Raw genomic sequence first — 17,315 nt, forward strand, 5'->3', positions numbered from 1 at the left:
GTTTGATAGTAATAACTTTACCATTTGATTTAATGGTGTTAGAACGATAAGTAAAGTTGTTATGCCCATTCTTTTCATTTTTGAAATAAGTTATCTTATTTAATGGTTTGCTTGGTGAATTGATAACCTTTTTCTCTAGAGATTTATTGTTAAGTAAAGGAGTCAAGCCAAGTTTTGATTTATCATAAGCAACATATTGGCTTTCAAACATCATTTTTAATCGTTCTGAACTTACGGTGAATTTGTTAATAAAAGATTTTAATTGATTAATTTCTTTACTTAAGTTTTGATTTTCTTTAATTAAGCTATGATTTTTCTGAATCAATTCTTCTGAAAATGACCTTAAACTTTTATTTTCAGAATTTAGTTTGTCTTGTATTTCAGTAATAGAATTTCTTTCTTTTGAAATTTCCAAATTTAGCTTTTTAAGATTTTTATTTTTCCTAGCTAATTTTCTACATTCACCATACAAATCATGAAAAGCATTTAAAAGTTCATCATAAGAATATTCTTCATGAAAGTCATTTGGTGTAAGATTAGATTCAGATTCTACTTTATCTTCTTGTACCATAAGACATAAGTTAGTTACCTCTTGTAGTTCATTGTTGCTCCTAACTTTCAATTCCTTGTCTGACTTTCTCTTGGTCAAGGCTTTCTTGCGTTTTACCTCTTTCTTCCTTTCTTCTTGCTTCCTCTTCTTCTTTGTCTTTAGGAAGCTGATTTGCCTCGGAGTCGACTCGGACCTTATTGGAGTCGACTCGGTTAACTTGAGGGTCGACTCTGGAATACTTAGAGTCGACTCGACTGAGGTGGGAGATTCAACACCTTTTTCTGCAGTCTCATTGTTAGTAGGTAATTGAAGCACATGTGAGCTAATCTGAGATTTATCATAAATATTTTCTAAAGTATCCCAGATCTCCTTAGCAGATAAGCATGCAGAAATTTCATTAAACTTCGTTTCTTGAATAGCACAATATAACATGTTCATAGCATTAGCATTTAATTGTGCTAAGTCCTTTTCATTAATAGTTTGAGAGAGTGTATGAAGGTCATTTATTATGATTTTCCATAAATAATAGTTTTGTGATTGAATAAAAATGCGCATGCGTATTTTCCAATGTGTATAGTTTATGCCATTAAATAGTGGAGGTGTATCAATTGATTGTCCTTCTCCTAGAAAACTATCTATTTGAGTTGTCATGATCTTTGGCTCTTGATCGTAAGATCAATGATTAAACTTAGAGCACCCGCTCTGATACCACTTGTTGCCCAGTAGATACAAGCCAAGAGGGGGGGTGAATTGGGTCTTTTAAAACTTTTAAGCTATTTCTGAAACTTTTTGATTAATTATGCTAAGTTGTATAGATGCACAGTGAGAGTTAAACTTAGCAACAGTTTGATGTATAGAATGTGACTTGATTGAATATGCTTGCAACTAAAGGATGCGCGGATAAGAGTTAAGCAAGCAATTTATCTAAGTAAGTAAGTGTGTTAGTTAGACAATAACAAGAAGCATTACAAACACAACAAACATATAGTGGTTCGGTGCACCCCAGCACCTACATCCACTCCCCAAGACCTCTTGAGAATTTCACTATAATCCTACAGATTACAGTTGGTTGTTTTACAAGCTCACAACCCAACTTGTTGTTTTACGAGCGCACAACGAACTCGGTCGGTTTTTCCAGGCTCACCGACTAGAACCTCCCCGATTGTTTTCCCGGGATCACAATCAAACCCTTACACCGTTGATTTTGACCTAGGCTCACCAACAAACCTCTCACCGTTGGTTTTCCCTTTGGCTCACCAACAAACCTTAACCCCTTGATTCAATCCCTTGATTGAATCAAGTTACAAGATATTAAAGACAACGTTTAAAACAAATCAAAGCTTCTTAAACAAGCAAATATAACAATATAAACAAATAGAGTAAAGAGAAGCCCTCAAACGAGTTTTGAAGATGGAGGAGCTCGGCTTCTTCTTTACTTGACCCTCTTCTGATTTGGCACGAAGTAGACGATCACCGAGGCAGCACACGGATGGAGAGGAAGCTTTAGGATTCTCTTGGATGCTCTTCTTCTCTCTATTACGCTTTGGATGGCCCTTTTGCGCTTATGGGAGATTTTCCTTGTAATCTCTTTGGAATCTCTTCCCTAAATGTTCTCTCCCACTTTCATAAGTTCTCCCCTAGCTCTCTTCTTGTTTTTATAGCTTTAGATGGCGTGGAAACAAGAATATAGCCGTTAGAGACAGAAATAGAGCCGTTGGACACAGTCTGCACCTCCTGACAATATTACCGTTGGGATCGGAGTCGACTCGCGCGATCAGGAGTCGACTCGCCTGTTGCAGGAGTCGGCTCGTGCTTTACTGGAGACGACTCGGCCACTGTTCCAAATTTGAATTAAAGTGCATGCCTTGACTGGGAGTCGACTCGACTTAACCCGGAGTCGACTCGCCAACTTCTGGAGCTGACTTGGCATTTTCGGAGTCGGCTCATCCACTGAAGTCCGTGGATCCAATTTTGAATTTTGTCTACTCGAGTCGACTCGACTGTCCTGGGAGTCGACTCGAATCTCAGAGCCCGAACTCCCGATCCTCTGTCTTTTTGGCTCGTCCAGTCTTGGAGTCGACTCGAGCTTCCTCAGAGTCGACTCGGCTCTCAGTTTCCGAAACACAGCCTTCTGCCATCTTGGTGTAGCGCTGCCTTGGAGTCGACTCGAGCTGTCTGGGAGTCGACTCGAATCTCAGAGTCCGAAAACCGCTCTCTGACTTTTTTCTTGTGTACCACTGAGAGTCGGCTCGCGCTTTCTTTGGAGTCGACCTGCCAACCATCGGAGTCGACTCTCGTTCCACAGGAGTCGACTCGAATCTCAGGGTCGAAAATCTCTCTCTGACTTTTCTGCCTGTTACACCCTGGAGTCGACTCGACAAGCATTGGAGTCGACTCGAATTCCTCAGGAGTCGACTCGAAGACTATTCTTTTGAATTTTTCCTTTGATTTTACTTCTCCAATTTGAATCCTTTGAACTTTAAACTTGGGACAATAAATTGTAGCTTTCATCCAGCTTTTCTTGAGAGCTTTGGAGGCCTTCTTGTGTTCTTCCAACTTGCTATGTTCCTTGCAAAATAAATATCTTTCTCCTTGCAACACAAACATTAGTATTCATACTTCAAGGTTTTGTGATCATCAAAATCAATCTTTAAATCAATCTTTGGGTCATCAAAGGAAATCTTCTGGAGCTACGGAGTCGTCTGGAAGTGCACTAAACACCTCTGACCGGGGAAGACAAAAGAAGGACAGTCGATTTCGAAGCGACTCGAAGTCGAGATCCAGCAGGTCTCGAGCACCTCAGAACAAGGGAGCGAAGTGCTGGAACTGCGGAAAGACGGGGCACTTTAGGAGGGACTGCAAATCTCCTAAAGGGAAGCAAGGCGACCACACCGAAGGAGTCAGCAAGGATCTGGCAAATCTTGCTGAAGACGGTGACATGGATGCCCTCGTTCTATCTTTATCTACCTGTGACGAGTCTTGGGTGATAGACTCGGGCGCGTCTTTCCATGCTACATCCCAACGGAAGCTTCTTGGAGGATATGAGAAGGGAGACTTCGGCAAAGTCTACCTAGGGGATGGAGAGCCTTGCACCATACAAGGAAGGGGAAGCACCGAAGTGAAGTTGATTTCTGGATCTTCACTTGAGCTTGAGGACGTACGGCACGTGCCTCAACTGCAGAGGAATCTGATTTCTGTTGGACAGTTGGCGAGCCAGGGATACAAGACTACTTTCACAACTGATCAGTGGAAGATATCCAGGGGCTCGTTGACGGTGGCTAGTGGCAAGAAGGTTGGGACACTTTATGTCACCAACGGCACGGAGAACTCTATTGGAGTTGTTGCAGCAGATGTGGACACCAAGTTATGGCATTGCAGACTAGGGCACATGAGTTATCAGGGACTGGAGGTGATGCACCAGTTGGGAAAGCTGCAGGGTCTCAGGAGTGTTGAGATGGACTTCTGTGAGGATTGTGTCCTCGGAAAGCAGAAGCGTGTTTCATTCAACAAAGAAGGTAAACCTCGGAAGCAAGAAAAGCTAGATCTCGTACACACGGATGTGTGGGGGCCTGTACCGATTTCTTCCATTGGTGGATCTCAGTACTATGTTACTTTTATTGATGATGCTACCAGGAAGCTTTGGGTGTTCTTCTTGAAGCACAAGTCAGAGGTATTTGGAGTCTTCAGGAGATGGCAAGCGATGGTAGAACTTGAGACAGGAAGGAGGTTGAAATGTTTGAGATCGGACAACGGTGGTGAGTATTGTAGCAGGGAGTTTGAGGACTACTGTGCAGATGCTGGGATCGTCAGGCAGAGGACAGTTCCAGGGACACCACAACAAAATGGAGTTGCTGAAAGGATGAACAGAACAATTAATGAGCGTGCCAGGAGCATGAGGATACATGCTGGATTGCCACAGCAGTTTTGGGCAGAAGCAGTCAATACTGCTGCCTACTTGATCAACAGAGGGCCATCAAAGAAACTTGAATTTGGGATTCCTGAGGAAGCATGGACAGCGAAGAAGATTGATTTGGCGCACTTACGAGTATTCGGTTGTACCTGTTATGTCCATGTTGATTCCAGTCAAAGAAGCAAACTAGACGCCAAATCAAAGAAGTGCATTTTCGTTGGATACGGAAGTCAACAGTTTGAGTATCGACTTTGGGATCCCGAACACAGGAAGATCATTCGTAGTAATGATGTGGTATTCAATGAGAAAATGCAGCAGAGCACTGAATCAGAAACAAACCTGTTGAGCCGTGTTTTGTAGATCCTGAAGAGGAGTCTACAAATTCTGGTCAGAAGACTCAGTCAGAGCAAGAACCTGAAGTTTTAGCACCCTCTCCACAACTAAGAAGGTCCACTCGTAGTACTCACGGAAAGCCTCCTCAAAGGTATGATGGGACTCTTAGTTATTTGCTGCTCACAGATAATGGCGAACCTGAATGCTTCACGGAGGCATTGGAGGTTGATACCAGGGAGGAGTGGGAGTTGGCTATGGATGATGAGATGGAGTCATTGGAGCAGAATCAAACGTGGGATTTGGTGGATCTGCCCAAGGGGAAGAAAGCACTGTCAAACAAATGGGTTTACAGGCTAAAGGAAGAGCAAAATGGGAAGAAGCGATACAAGGCCAGGCTGGTTGTAAAAGGATTTCAGCAGAGAGCAGGTATCGACTTCACGGAGATCTTTTCTCCTGTAGTCAAGATGAGTTCTATTCGGGCGGTGCTGAGCATGGTGGCAGTAGAGGATCTTCACTTAGAGCAGCTTGATGTGAAGACGGCCTTTCTCCATGGAGATCTCGATGAGGAGATATATATGCAGCAGCCGGAGGGATACATTGCAGCTGGCACGGGTGACTTGGTTTGCAAATTGAAGAAAAGCCTATATGGTTTGAAACAGGCGCCCAGGCAATGGTATCTCAAGTTCGATAGTTACATGCTTGAGATAGGATACAGGAGATGTCAGGAGGATCACTGTTGCTACTTCCGGGACTTCGGCACATCTTACATTATCTTGCTATTATATGTTGATGACATGTTAGTTGCAGGAGCTAGCATGCATGAGATTGCAAAATTGAAGCTGAAGCTGTCAAGAAAATTTGCAATGAAGGATCTAGGAGCAGCGAAACAGATCCTTGGGATGCGGATCAGCAGAGATAGGTCTAAACATATCCTCAGACTATCTCAGGCAGAGTACATCAGCCGAGTACTCAGGAGATTCTGCATGGAGGGTGCCAAACCTGTTGGCACACCGCTGGGTGCCCACTTAAAGCTTTCAAAAGGGCAAAGTCCGAAGACACGGAAGGAGGAGCTCAATATGTCAAAAATCCCGTATGCATCGGCAGTGGGAAGCTTGATGTACGCTATGGTGTGTACGAGACCAGACATTGCTCAAGCAGTGGGAGTTGTGAGTCGCTTCATGAGCTGCCCAGGCTTGGAGCATTGGCGCGCGGTCAAATGGATACTGAGGTATCTGAGAGGCACGGAGCACATGTCATTGTGCTATGAAGGTTCTGAGATCCGGTTACAGGGCTATGTGGACTCAGACATGGCAGGGGACTTGGACGGCAGGAGGAGCACGACAGGGTACTTGTTCACCTTGGGCAGTGGAGCCGTCAGTTGGATTTCCAGGTTGCAACCAGTTGTTGCATTGTCGACTACGGAGGCGGAGTATGTGGCAGCCACAGAGGCATGCAAGGAACTAATATGGCTTCAAGGCTTGATGAAGGAGCTTGGGAAGGAACAGAAGGATTGCATGTTATATTCAGATAGTCAAAGTGCAATTCATCTGGCGAAGAATTCAGCTTTCCATTCAAGGACGAAACATATTGACATACGGTACCACTTCGTGAGGTCATTGCTCGAGCAGGGACTTGTCAAGTTGGAGAAGATTCATACAAGTCAGAATCCTGCAGATATGTTGACGAAGGTCATCACGGTGGAGAAGCTGAGGAGTTGTTCAGCTTCTGCTGGTCTTCATGCTTGAAGACGTTGAGGAGGCATCGTCCCGATCTCACTAGGATGATCCAGTTTCAGTGTGAGCACAGAGGAGAACCAAGTAACAAGAGGATATACCCAAGGTCTCCAAGTGGGAGATTGTTGGGGTATGTGGAGACCATTGGTGATGAAGAGAATTGAAGGAGAATTAATTCTGCATAGTTCTGTCTGGCAGACTGTCAGAGTCGACTCGAGCTACAATCGAATCGACTCGGGAACAGTCGAGTCGACTCGAGGCCTGTCGAGTCGACCCGAGAGGAGAAAAGCCGCAAAAACCATGTTTCTGTCTGGACTGTCAGAGTCGACTCGAGCTACAGTCGAGACGACTCGAAGCATCGTCGAGTCGACTCGAACCACAGTCGAGTCGACTCGAGATCGTGCCAGTTATACTGGAAGTTGTCCAGACGTGCCAGAGCCGACTCGAACTTCAGCCGAGTCGACTCGGGCTCGCGGGAAATCATACGGATGAGTTTTCTTTTGGTGTTTTGTTGGCGTTTTGACGGCTATGATCATCTGAAGGTCTTGAGACTATATATAGGACTCATGAGAGCCCTAGGTAAGTAGTATTGGCCGTATATTTGAGAGAGACTCTTGTTTGTGAGGCTAGGGTTCTAGAGAAGAAGAGGATTGGGATCCTACTTCTTGTGCAAAGGGAATTCTGTGTGAATCTCTTGTAGATCGATCGCTTGTGATCGTTCGGGTGTGTGCTATCTCTGTAATAAGTTCATCCTAATTGAGATTTGGAGCGGTGGAGGACGTAGGCTACTTGTAGCCGAACCTCGTTACATCTTTGTGTTTGCTTTGCTATTTTCTTCCTTCTTCTTCCTTTGATCTTTGATAATCCGTTGCGGTACTCAAGTGTTTTACCCTATTGATACCAGGGGTAATCTTTTGCCCTTCGTAGCGGAGCGAAGAGGTGATCCTTGAGTCCGGTGTCGAGGGAGCGAGAGAGTGCTTATCCGTTTCTTCTCTCTTTGCTTGTCCGACGTCGGTGGCGGCGCCGGTGTGAGTGGGTTCCGGCGCGGGCGCTGACAACATGTTACACAGTAGCTATGAATCTTTTTGTCTTTGAGATCTCCATGCTTGGTTAGAAGTGTCTTTCTATATGGGATGATATCCATGGAAGAGTGTTGGATGAACACACCTAGAAATTACTCTTCATTTTTTGAAATAAAAAATTGAAATAAAATTTTATATTTACAAAATCTCCCATCTTTATTTGGTTATGTGGTAAGCATTGCACTTGCACCCCGTCTCACCACACAATGCGCACAACACGACCGGATGAGCTGAACTAAGTGCACGTATGTGGTCACCAGCCCACTCCCGCAAAGCCTAACCTGGGCTATCCAAAAAAAAATTCCCTCTGAGCAAGAAGATTTGCTTATACATATCCGATGTGGGACTAAAAATAATAAAAGAGTTTTAAAGCCTTTGAAACACTGAATAAATAGGGGACAAGATTGGTTTTTTATTTAAAATTTAACTTTTATATATTAAAACTCCAACAATTCCCTACAAAATATTTAAATTTAGAAAAAAAAGAAAAAAAAATATTTGAACAACTTATACTGTGTAATACGTGAGGTGTCTTATAGAGTTGAACCTTGTTTAGTATTGATAGTATCCATCTAAAGGAACCATAGTGAATTAGACTTTAAACTAGATCGTTTGTCTCAGATTTCTACCTATATCACACACAGTACAGATCAATTAGATCTTTATACAATCAGTGCCATTTGAAGCCTTGTGCTTAGTACCTTGATTGTTTATGAGAATTTTGTTAGAGTTAGCCTAAAATCCTTAATTGCAGCCTATACAATAATTCTCACATAGGTAAGTCCTCTAAGGATATATATGACTTAACATCCTGCAGATTTTCTATTTGGACTCAATAAAAGTTTAACTAGATATTTTCAAATTATTTTCACTGATGTGAATACTCATCATAGGGATGGAAGGAGATATAATCCAAGAATATGCTTTGACATGATTACTCAATCAACTTCATTTCTACTATATTGAATCTCTTTCATAGGATCTCCTATCATAAAGGTTAAGTATCTACTGGCGATGATCAAATAGTGGGCTTAAGCCCCATCCCCCTCAATGAATCTAGAATTTCACTCCTAGACCAATCTTTAATTAATTAATCTGCCAAGTTTTTTCTCAAACTTGATAAATTCTAAGAAAATAATATAATTTTTAAGTTGTCTTACAAATTTATGATGAATCTGGATATGCTATCTTTTTATTAGGACTCTTTTGATTGTCAATGTTATCACAACCTTATTATCACAATGAATTCATATGGTTGGAACTAGCTTAGATACAAAAAGTAGCTCTGAGATGAGATTTTTAATCGATGCTACCTCAGTATAGATGGTATCTAAAATAATGAACCTGGCCTCCATGGTGCTCCAAGATATAATAGTTTGTCTAAAAGATTCTCAAGCTACGACAACACCGTCAAAAAGAAAAAGATATCCATGTTAGGATCTGTCACATGCCGCTGAAAATTCAAAAATTTTCAGATGCGCAGCGGAAGGACATGTACATATCCCGTTCATCGCATGAACGTATTTTAAAACCATCTATAGATAGATTAGGATTAAATTCTATTAAATCATTTTAAAATCATGATTAAGAAGATCAGATCTTCACCTTGTGTAGATAGATGGTCTCCATAAATCTGATTTACGTGGTATTTAATGAGGGTTCAGTAGAAGCCGTACACGGGTCCGGCCTCTACAGGTATCCACACGAAGTAATGAGTCGATCGAAGCCTTTGGATCTTTCCGGGGTGCTAGCTCCCTTGCAGAGAAGGCTATTGATGGCTGATATCCTCTCCCTTGAATCAACTTTTGATTGCCTTGAGAAGAGGAAGAGGAAGAAGGAATCTAGGAAGAAGAATAAAAGGTCCTTCGCAGCCTTTTCTTTTCCATACGCTAGAACCAAGGAAGAAAGACCAAGAAGAGATGAAAGCCTCTTCTTCTTTTCTTCTTGCTGATGGCGGATGAAAGGAGGAAGAGAGGAGAGGTCATCACGGCTGAAAATGAAGGGAATTCACTCAAAAATTCGCAGCCCCTTGACCCCCTTCTTTTATGGTGTGTGGATAAGGATGAGCTCCTAAATTTTAGGAGCTCATCTTTACCCCTATTTTGAATTCAAATAGGAGGGGCATGGCCCCTCCTTTTTTCTTCACGCCACCAGCCAAGGGAGAGGCGTGGGCCCCTCCCTCTGTTAGAAGTATGCCCTACAAGCCAATTTGGCTGACGCATTATTTTATTCTAGGACATAATTTTGTACTTGACTATTTATTATTGAATAAATAAAAGGCATCTTTTTCATTCATGTTCTTATGTGTCCATGAATCGTCCAAGGAATTAATAAGATGATGACGCATATTCTCAAGAGTTGAGAATTTGAGGCATGTGTCATTGGTGATTAATTCCTGAATTGCTCCTGATCGATGGATCATCACGAGGACGGTGATTGATCCACTGAGATTAGTGCACATATTGCTTTCTTTGATGGACGAGTCTTGAGTCCACAGTGTAGGGACACTGGAGCAATTGTGCAAGTGCTTGTTAGAGAACAAGGGTACTGAGCGTGACCAACACAAGAAGTCACTTGGATGTCTATCCACTCGTCAGTGACTTGCTTGATGTTGCAGTAGTGTGACTGGTCCTTTGACCTGCGATGCTTCGGCTACTCACAGTGAGGTTATTGTAGTTTGACTGCACAAATACATGGTCTCTAGCCATATGGGTCCATGCAGTGTAGATTGGCTGCAGTAGGTTCACTGTAGGAGTAGGGTATGCATCTACAAGAAATCTATCGACCTTGATAGATAAGGAGAGATCCTATGTGATTTATAAGACTGAGTTCGTAAGAATTAATTATCTAAAGGCATCTTAGATCTGAAAATTGAAGGATTATGTGTGCTGAAAATTTCTGCATGCAGATTTTTCTAGGATGCTGATTTTTGTATGCTGATTTTTATGTGATAAAAAGATGATTCTAATTGCATTGTTAATGGGATTACAAAGTTTAGAATCATGATTAGCATGATCAGCAACCTATGTCATGAGATAATCAATTAGATTTCAGATCTGAAAATTATAATTGTTGCATGTGGTGATGATCATAGGATTCAAACCCTTTTGGTATCAAATGTAATGACCTGCGATGTGATCTGTAATATCATGTAATTTTTCAGATGCTTGCATGCATCTTATTTGATGTTTTGAGAGGCCTGCGTGCCTCCTAAAAGGGGATGTAATTTATTATTATTTTTATTTTACATCTGGTTGTATTTCTGTGATGTGATGTACGTCAACGATCAAGTTGAAGACAAGGCATGAGATGAACGGCGATCCAAGTGGTTGATGGCGATGGGATCAAGAGTTGATCAAGGATCGAGTCAAGGAGGCTTGGAACCAATTCAAGAGTTGAAGATCAGTTAATCGATTGACGTGCATGTGCTTATAATACGACCTAATTAGAATCCATGATCATCACCTATTTAAAGTTTAGCTTTATTTGATGCTGCGATTATAACTGCCTGTGATGTGCCGTTTGCATGTGATGTAAATGAGAGTCGGGTAGATAGGTTTACATGTGATGTAGCAAACCCAATGAGACCTAAATTAAAACCTCCTCAATCAAGTCGAGAGTGAACCAACATGAGCAAGTCATATTAAATTAATTGATCTAATTGGTGTTTAGGAAAGCATGAAAGGTGGTTACTTAATTAGGACCTTACTCTCTGAGTAAGGGGAGCCTCCCACCTGCTTACCTGGCCAATTGTTCGATTACCTCTTATGAAGAGCTCAAGTTGCAAACACTAAGACCTGATTAACCAATATTAAGTCAATAGGTCTTCCACTGTAGTAGAGCTGCTAAGATCTTTCTGATGTTGATTTGTCTCGGCTGGATACAGTGGGCAAGTTGCATCGGGGGGCTGGACCTCTCTATAGACATGAGATGTTGTAGGGTAAAGGTGGGGTTGGGCACCAATAACTGTTAGGTGAGGACCCAATGATGACTTTATTCCTACGGTTATACGGTGGGTCTGACTTAACTAAGAAATGGGACCAATAACTGTTAGGTGAGGTCTTCATGGCTTAGAGACCAAGTTGCACTGCAACATGCTTGAGAAGCATTGTACAAGAGTTGTACACTCATCCATCTATGTGTCATCAATAACTGTTAGGTGAGGTGCCTTGTAGATTGTTGAGACCGCAGTACCTACTAGAAACCCTAGTCGCGTAGGATTTCTGTTTTCCTACCAAGGGAGTGTGAGGAATTCGAGAAAATAGTGGGAGGTACATTTGTTCTAAAAGACCCTAGAACAAATAAGGATCAAGTACAAAATTCTAACTAGAATCTTTACTCTATGAGGATTATAATGTCAGCTTCTAGATTTTTAACTCATATCCTATAGAACAACCATTTGACCAAACCCAATTATAAAGACTGGCTCAGCAAATTTCAAAATAGTTTTGAATTGTGAAGAAATTAGGGTATGAGCTAGACCATGGAATCCCTGTATTACCAATCTGTCCGATCACTGATCAGCGTAAGACGCATGCCAAGTGGACGAACGATGACGATAAAGTTAGGTGCTACATAATGGCATCCATGTCCAATAAATTATAATGCCAGCATGAGAACATGAAGATTGCCAAGGACACATTAAAACACCTGCAAGAGTTGTATGGTGATCAGAGTCACGCAGCTTGGTTTGAATGTCCAAGAGGCTCTTCAAGGCCAAGATGCGTGATGGGCAGTCTATCCATGATCATGGTTTGACCATGATAAAGGACTTAGAGAAGTTTGAGAAGCTCGGCATGACCATGCACAAGGAATTGCAAACGGATTTGATCCCACAATCCCTTCTAGCTTCATATGAACAGTTTATAGTAAATTATCATATGAACAAGATTGTATGCACCAAAACAGAATTGTTAAATAAATTGGTAACTACCTTAGGGACCTTGAAGAGTTCAAGGGGCATCGTTCTCGCTGTCGAGTTGGTTTCTAATTCCAAGAGAGAGTCTATTTGGAAGAAGAAGAAGCCTGCGAAGAAGCAGAAGACTGAGAAAACGCCAAGTAAGGAAGTTCCAAGAAAAAGGCCAATTGTAAGGAAAAATGTTTTCATTTGCATCATGGACGGCCATTGGAAGAGGAACTGTCCTACATACATGGAAAGCATAAAAACATAAAGGGTGACAGGCCTTCAGAAGGTATGTCAGATATGCTCAGGATACTTAGGGACTGTTACCTGTTGCTAGCAGAAATTTGATTTCTGTATCTTGTTTAGCACAGAAAGATTTTTATAAGATTACTGTTCCATTTATTTGAGAAGTAAATTGATTCAACGTGGTTTTATGATTGACAGTCTCTATCACATACATATGGATGTATCTGTGAATGTATCTGAGCAAACAGTGAATACTATAGGATCTAATAGATCTAGAAATGAGATAAATCTAAAGTATTTGTGGCACCTCAGGCTTGGCCATATAGGAGAAGACAGAATAAACAAATTGGAGAAACATGAACTTTTGGGCTCATTGACTTTCGAGTCATATTCAATTTGTTAATTCTGCCTTCAAGGAAAGATGGCCAAATTATCCTTTGTAGGACACAGGGTGGTCCACTGAAATACTTACCCTAGTACACACTGATATGTATAGCCCATTCGATGTGCAAGCTAGGGGTTGTAATTTTTACTTCATTTACCGATGATTACTCACGGTATGGATATATGTATGACACACAAATCTGAAACTTTTGAAAGTTTCAAAAAGTTAAGATATGAAGTAGAAAAATAAACAGGAAAACTCATTAAGGTTCTTCGATCAGATCGAGGAGGTGAACACCTTAATAGAGAGTTTCGTGATTATCTCAAGGAGAATGGTATAGTTTCATAATGGACTCCTCCTGGTACACCTCAGCTCAATGGAGTATCAGAGAGAAGGAATCGGACTCTATTGGATATGGTCCGGTCCATGATGAGCTTCACTAATTTACCCTTGTTTCTTTAGATAGATGCCCTATTTTCAGCTATTTACTTATTGAATAGAGTTCCCTCTAAAGTCCGTTCCTACGACACCATATGAGATATGACATGGTAAGAAACCAAGTCTTGGTCATCTCAAGATTTGGGGATGTCCGGCCCACGTCAAGCGACTACAGGCAGACAAGCTAGAGGATAGGACAATTAATGCTCGTTTTATAGGACATCCTAAAGAGTCATTAGGATACGACTTTTCGTCCCAAAGGATCACAAAGTGTTTGTGAGCCTAGATGCTATATTCATGGAAATAGTTTATCCTTGACAGAGACAGTGGGAGGAAAATTGAGCTTGAAGAGAAAGTCTCTAAATAGCAACGAACCATTGTGCCTATAGAACCTATTTATATTAAGCCAGTACACGATGTGCCTCAATCACCTCGCAGATCTAGTAGGGTCTCCCATCCTCCCGATAGATACTTAGGTATACTAGAAGAGGATACCGAGGAAATGTTCCTAGTGGGAGATAGGGATCACATACAAGATCCCAAAATCTATGACGAGGCGATATCTGATATCGATTCCGAGAAATAATTGGAGTTAGACTCCATGCATTCCAACCAAGTCTGGACCCTAGTAGATCCACCAGAAGGTATTGTACCTATTGGATGCAAATGGATCTACAAAAGGAAGATAGGTTCGGATGGAAAGGTAGAGACCTGTAAAGCAAGGCTAGTGGCGAAAGGGTATAGTCAACGCGAAGGCATTGACTATCAGGAGACTTTTTCACCTGTAGCCACGTTAAAATCCATCCGAACATTGCTTGCCATTGCAGCATTTCATGATTATGAAATCTGGCAGATGGATGTGAAAACTGCATTCCTGAATGGATATCTTAATGAAGATATCTATATGGAACAGCCTTTGGGTTTCACTTCCAGTGATGGAGATCACAAGGTCTGCAAGCTGCAAAGGTCCATCTATGGACTAAAGCAAGCATCTCGGAGTTGGAATACTCGTTTCGATGACGCAATCAAAACGTTTGATTTCATCAAAAATGAAGAGGAACCGTATGTTTACAAAAAGGTTAGTGGGAGTGCTGTCGTATTTCTCGTACTGTACATGGATGACATCCTCCTGATAGGGGATGATATTCCCATGCTAACCTCGGTCAAGGTCTGGTTGTTAAAAGAGTTCTCCTTGAAAGACCTTGAGGAAGCATCCTATATTTTGAGAATAAAGGTCTATAAAGATAGATCTAAAAGGAAGCTTGTCCTGTCACAGAATATGTATATAGAGGGAGTGCTGAAGAGGTTCGGCATGGAAACCTGATAGTCAACTTTAAAGACCACGCAATAGCACGTATCTGGTAGGATAGTGATTACGGGTATCGATCCACAGGGATTGGGGTATAGTTGTTTTTCTTAAAATAAAAATATTTCAAATGATGAATTTGTGAAGACTATTAAACTAAACAATTCAATAAAAGAAAATGCAATTAAAGGGATATCAGTTTGGGAGAACCTAGGGCAAGGAATTCACCACTAACATCGGAACAAGGGTTATTTATATTTTATTTCGTTCTTGGATTAACATGCAAATTGGCTACAAGCCTAATAAGCATTTAAATAAAAATTCACAAAAGTAATTTGGGCATAATCCATCTTCGGTTGGCATGAAATGTCTACCCTAATCTAAGGTGGCAGCACATCGCATCTTCCCTAAGCATGGACTATCTTATATTTACTTAGTGATCATGAAGAACAGTTGTACGAACATCATACTTAAAATCACAGAAATTAAATATGATTCAAAAGAAGATATCCATTAAAAACAATAAGTTCATACAACTCCAAGAACATAAAATAAAAACATAAAATCCTTATCCCTTTGTTAGGGCTGCATCCAGCCCTAAAGAGAAGATCAGCCCTGCATGGAGTTGGAGACGGCAGCAGCAGCACAGCAGCGGGCTTCCATCTCTTCCTTTCGCCGGCTTCCTCTCCCTCTTGAACTTCTATGGAAATTCATTCCCGAAATACCCAAAAGTTCTCTCTCCCCTTTTATTCTTCTTCTTCCCGTGGGATGTGGCCTCCGAGTGATGATGGGAGCAACCCCCGGTGGGGGAAAAGGGAATGCCCCCCCGGTGGGGGAAGAAGGATTGGGATCAGCCCCCTCCCCTCCTGGGGAAGAGGAGGAATGCCTTCGTTTTATCAGAAGTCCTCCCTTATATAGGCAGCCTATCTCTCTCTCTCTCTCTTCCTTGTGGCTCTTCCGAACGGGTGGATAAGGCATGAGCTGGAGGCTTGATCTGCAAACTGTTGCAGTTCTGATCCGTTGAAGGATGGCAGGTGGATAGATTCCGAAGGAGGTTAGGAGGAGATGAGCATGAACCACGGAATGGACGCAGAAGGTTGATGAACCGTGAGCTGGATGCAGTGGGAGAGAGGAAGATGGACTCTATCTTTGAAGCAGGGGATAAGGATGAAAGCGGCTGGATGGAGATGGGATTTGATGGCCGCGGAAGATCCGGACGCGGTAGAAGTTAGAGCTGGATTCTACGAACGGATTGAACGTGAAACAGGGGAGATAAGTTGGGATCTCGGCTGGAGCTGGGACGGGTTGGATTCATGGGCGATGAAGTCTATCCAGATGGGAGAAATGCCGTGAAATCGGAAGAAGATAAAGATAATACTCTTTTTCAAAGCAGGGAAAAGAAATGCATGAACTTGTCCGTGGATAAGAGAGATATGGTTGGACTCTGTTCCGAAGGAAGAGGATGCTGGGAGAAGTGGTTTGGGATGTTCATCCGATTGGGAATCAAGGGATGCTGTCGGGAAGAGCTTGAGATGAAGACACGGGAGACTTGAAAATGATGGATACGGCTGAGAACAGAGGAGCTGGGAGCAAATCCGGATGAAGTCTGGATTCGGTTGAATGTGATCTCGAAACAGGGGATTCCGTTTGTGGACGTGATCCAGATGAGGCTGAATACGGCTCACGGGATGAAGATGAACGGAAGAAGAAGCAACTGGGTGGTTGTTCGGGATGCTATCCTAGCTGGCAGCGGGATATCCGGATGTAGTTGGCTTTGTTTTGAAGCCGGGAGCTAGGACAAAATGAGCTGCAGCCATTTCACCGTGGAGAAGACGTGGGCGTTGGGACTCGGGATGTGCAGAAGAAACGGACGCGGAGGAAACGTGGGAGAGCTGGAATGTTGGGATCTTGGTTATGTATGATGTCGGAATGCATGAACTTGGGATGGCTAGGTGGATAAAAAGGTTTAGATGTGGCTCTGTGAACGGCGTGCACACAAGCTAAAGAGTGAGTTTGAGAGGCTGAATCATAATCTAAGAGGACCTGATTCATAGGGTGCTTGTGATTTGGGTTCAGGGGTCATCCCAGATGAATTTGATTCGACCTGCATACATTAGATGGACCAATATAATCAAGCACAAATCGAATTATTTTTAATAATGCAATGATGAAGATAATTCAATTTTTAGTTGAATTTACAAAAATATGTGAATTAAAATAATGATAAGTGCTATGAATAAGATATTAATTTATGCATTTTTTAGCACTTATCACACCCCCCAACCTACATTTTGCTAGTCCTCGAGCAAAATAAAAACTAACTCACTTTCGCAGGAATCGCGATTGCATTTACCGTATGCAATAAGGCTTTAAACCCCTAGGTGGCCCTAGTGGACGAGTTTTGTCTCGTAAGGGTTTCCGGCTCAGAT

This window comes from Phoenix dactylifera, chromosome 5, assembly GCF_051530095.1.
Source record: "Phoenix dactylifera cultivar Ajwa chromosome 5, Ajwa_hap1_PhDact_Kaust_v1.1, whole genome shotgun sequence".
Lineage (NCBI taxonomy): Eukaryota > Viridiplantae > Streptophyta > Magnoliopsida > Arecales > Arecaceae > Phoenix > Phoenix dactylifera.